Consider the following 4758-nt stretch of genomic DNA (forward strand, 5'->3'; position numbering starts at 1 on the left):
TGGTGCTGGGGGATTGAACCGCGGTCCCTGATGCTTTTGCTAAGCTTGTTCTAAGTAGGTGCTTTAGACCACTGAGCCATCTCTCCAGCCCCCAATTCTTCCATTTCTACTTCACTCTTCACTTAGCTTTGACTATTATCACCTTCAACATTTGTCCTTCTTCCTACCTCTCTCTCTCTATTTCTGTCTCTATGTTGTGTTTTGTGGCATCTGGTAAATCCATGATCAATGTAGACATTAATCACATAGAAATATCTCCTTAAACTAAAATGAGTAGACATTATTTCTTCACTAATCCAATAGATAATTCAGATTATGACATAACTACAATAATATTCATTTTTATATATTTCTTGCACCTAATTTTCTTTGCCTATCATATCTTCCTTCATGTTCCTTTTCAGCCATTTGAGCCAATCCATTTTAGACATTCAACTCTAGAAATTTACTGTTTTTTCTGCTTTTTGAAATTTATTTTTTCTTCTCAGTTTTTCAGCATTTCAGAAGATAAATATTTTATTCTCAGAGAGGCCTTCTCTAACTCCCTATCAATTATTTTCTATTCTATCTTCGCCATATATTTCCTTTTCTATATCAAAAAAATTTTTTTTACTTTCCACTTTAGAGAGAAACAAAAGAATAGGATATGTTTTCCTTGTTCCCAAGAGCCTTAAACTAATGTGTGACTCATAAAGTATGCACAATAATTATTTGCCAAGTGAAAGAATGAATGAGGGTGAGGCTGGGGAGATAGCTCAGTTGCATAAGTGCTTGAAAAAAGAATGAATGAGTGAATGATACATCAGATACTTCACTTTGTACCCATTTGCTTCAACATTCAAAACTGTAACATTAGATGGTTGAAGTGCATTATGTACCCAGGCTCCTCTGTTTTTCCTCAAATTTCCTAACCCTTGCCTGCTCTCTAATTCTAACCTGTGGTTAGGTAGTGTGCTGAACTTGCTGATGCTTCCAATGCATCTGTGTAAGCCATTTTGCTTTGTCTTTCCCCCTTCAGTGAGTAGATGATGCTGGGCTGGGTCTTGAGATTTGAACATCTCTTTTTTATTATTTATTTTAATGCCAAAAATAAGGGCATCAATCAACAGATGGGAAGCAATCAGCAAGCCATGAATGCTTTTGTGTAGGAATTCACCTCAGCAGAAAAGTAATGTCTGTATCCATAAGCACCAAAGCCAGCACTGGATTTAAGTGTCACTCCAGAAGACTTATATCTATCATTCATGTTTCACTAACAACTGCTGAAAACTCTCATTTCCATGGATTATTTTATATATGAAGAATAAGTGGATTGACTCATCTTCCAACCTCAGGCCTCCACTGGTGTGCCTTTTGTGGCTGAAAGTTAGTACAGGACTTCATCCTTTGAGTTTCACTGAAGCAAAAGAACAGACACATCTTGAATTTTCCTGGAAGAATTTTTAAATGTTGCTGCCTGACTTCTAATTATAGGTCACAGTTATAACTAACATGCAATTTGGTTAAACTGTCATATTACAGGAGCATAATGTCTTCAAGTTATCGTCGGTATTGACAAAAAGCTTCTGAGAGGAATGAGAAGGACGATAATCGCAGCGGTGCAGAGCAGAGATCAATTATTTGTATTACTTTGGGCAGAAGCAGGTCAGATGTGAATTAGACTCATTATTTTTTCTTTTCCCTGTAGGCCTCCGCCAGTAAGTATGCATTGATTCACACTTGCAGGTCTGAAACACTTCATTTAGTTCATTTAGTTATTTGCTGAAGTATTCACTAAAAGCAAACCCTGTTTATGAAAAATTGTATCTTCAAAACTGATAAATCGCAGAATGTTTATTTTCAATCTTTCAGAAGTGAAGGGCGTAAGAGAATTAAGCCCTAAAGCCGCACGACATCCATTGAGAGCATAAATTGGCTTCTCGCCTGTGCACCTAGCGTGGTGTTGTTTGTGGCTCATCTGCAGAATAATTGAGAAATCACCCTTCTATTATTTTCATATATTGCAATTCAGAAGAAAAACATTTATCAAGAAAGTTTTATATCAAATGCAGAGCAAGAGTCATTAACTAAAATAAGTGAATAGAGAAGAAAACATGAAGCAAAAATAGCACAGAAAATGAGATATTAAATGGATTTTTTTAAGAATGCAAAAGGGGAAAAAGGCAAAAAAAATTCTATCCCAAATAGACAGCTTCTCCTTGACTACAGACAGTATTTTCTGTATAGAAAGATTAGCCTAGTGTTACCAGATTGGCTTTACTTTTTGAAGAGAAGCTCAAAAGTAGTGAAATTTTAAGGTGATATTCACATTGTTCAAGTCTTTGCAACTCATATTTTAATGTTTCTGCATTATCTAAGATAAAACTCTTGGTGGCACTTTATCCTAGCTTGCAGGTGGTCAACGACTGCACACCTTTGCGTGATAAAAGTTAGCTGAATTAATGGCTTAGAAGGAATATCACATGTCATCAGATTCACAATAGTTGGTTTATATAGTTGTAGTTGAAAAGCATGATTTTAGTTGTTACTGCCCAAATCTGTGTAATTCTCTTTTTTTTTTTTTTTTTGGCAGAACCAGGGATTGAACTCAGGCCCTTGCACTTGCCAGGGAAGCACTTATTCCACTGAGCCATCTCCCCCGCCCCAAAGTCAATGCTTTTATGTTTGGACTTTTTTTTTGTGTGTGCTGAGCTACATCCTTTCTTTCTTTCTTTTTTTTTTTTTTTTTTTTTAAAGAACCAGAGATTGAACTCAGGCCCTTGCACTTGCCAGGGAAACGTTTATTCCACTGAGCCATCTCCCCGGCCCCTCTGTGTAATTCTTGAATTGAGTAACACATTATGTAGGGCTGCAATGTGCTCAATTTGGCCTGCATTCAGGGCTTTTTTTTTTGGAAAATTAAGAGGTTGTACTTATTATAATAACCAAATAACAAATGCTTTTCTAATCACTACATAATCTCAATTTGGCATTCACAGTTCTTGGAGTTTCATTCATAGAACATTAAATGGATACACAAACAATGGTATCCTATAAAAGTTCAGAAGGAGAAGCATAATGAAATCGCAAAATTTCATTTTTCTCTCTGAACATATGAATCTGTGTATGATTTTTCCATAATAAGTTATTGCTTGGATAATTATTTTTTTTCAAGTGATGTGTTTGATTTTGTTTTGAATCTGATGTTTAATATTAAACTCTACCACTGAAAGTGTTTTGCTGCAATTGTATTTACAAGCATTTGTGCAGTGAAACAGTTTGTTCTGAATGTTTATCTTTTTAAAAAAATTTGTTTATTTGTTACAGGGTCTCACTAAAATGTTTGAACTTGTAGTTCTCCTCCTATCTCAGCCTCCCCAGCACTGAGATTACAGGTGTGCACTACCACATCTGGATTCAGGGCCTGCGCAGCATGTGGTACTGGGTATCGAACCCAGATCCTTGAGCTTGGCAAGCAGGCATTTAGACCACTGAGCTATCTTCCCAACCTTGACCCTTGTGAGTCTCCCTTCTGCCTTTGGCTTCTCTCTGTATGACATCCCAGGAAATTCCGTACTTTCTACTCCTCTAATTTTTCACACACTCTGCTCTGCATAGGCTCTTCTATCTTTTGTCTATTTGCCTAATTTCTTATTCTTAAAAATATAACCTACACATTTCCTACTCAAGAGACTGTCCTTTCCTGTAACTTCTTTCCTGCCAAAGGAAAGGAAGTTACAGGAACTTCAGGAATTTAGGCACTTGACGCATGTATCATACACTAGGATAAGAAACGTGTACAATATTGCACTTTATTTCTTTTTTCCATAATTTCATTGAGAAACAAATAGCAATGAGACAGTTTCAAATCAAATTAGTAGGACAGTTTCAAAAATTAACACACTGCATACTCCCTTCCTAGTGGTTATTTGCTGTACAAGATGCAGACATGCTATCCTATTTACAAACACTATTAGAACAAATCCCTCTATTCATTAAGAGAATGTAGCTATTTATCTATCCTAACCATTTTGAAAACACAGATACAAAATAGACATTCATCTGTATCCCTTTTTGGTTTAGTTCTGTCATTTGAACATTATAGGTGTGTTAACCCAGCAAAATATTCTAAAAGAGTCCAGTAGTCCATAATAGTATTAGGTCTTCCACTTGATTGGCAATGTCAGAAATTGTTGACCTGAGTCCCCTACAGCTGAACATAAGACCATGGCTTTACTCCTTTTTTTTTTTTTTTTTTTTTTTTTTCAGAATCAGGGATTGAACTCAGGCCTTTGCACTTGCCAGGAAAGTGCTTATTCCACTGAGTCATCTTCCTGGCCCCTGCTTTACTTCTTATACTTCGTTTTTATACTTTTCTGCTGGATGGTTAAGATGAAGATAAAGCAAGACCTATGCAACAAGAGTTGTAGCTTTTGGATCTGATAAGGTCAGTGAAATCCCCTCAGGATTTATCCTGAGATCCTGTACCTCAGATTGTAGAACCTTTGTCAGTGTCTCCCATGTGGGTGAGTCACAGCCGTTGCTTGACCAATTTGCTTGCTGTGAAAGCCTGATAGAATGCTTTCTCTCCTTGTGACTCTCCTTAGGTACTCTCTACATCATCAATCACTTTCCTCTTTGGCCCCATAATCTCCTTGATCAGAAAATTTTGGAAACTACCGAGTTACATGATGTTACAGTACAAGTTCTCATATGTCCTGAGTCTTAATTGACCTTAGAAGGTTAGGGCCAAAATGTTGGCTTTCCTTGTGGCCCTCC

The sequence above is a fragment of the Octodon degus genome, unplaced genomic scaffold (genome assembly GCF_000260255.1).
Source record: "Octodon degus isolate 3935 unplaced genomic scaffold, OctDeg1.0 scaffold00009, whole genome shotgun sequence".
Lineage (NCBI taxonomy): Eukaryota > Metazoa > Chordata > Mammalia > Rodentia > Octodontidae > Octodon > Octodon degus.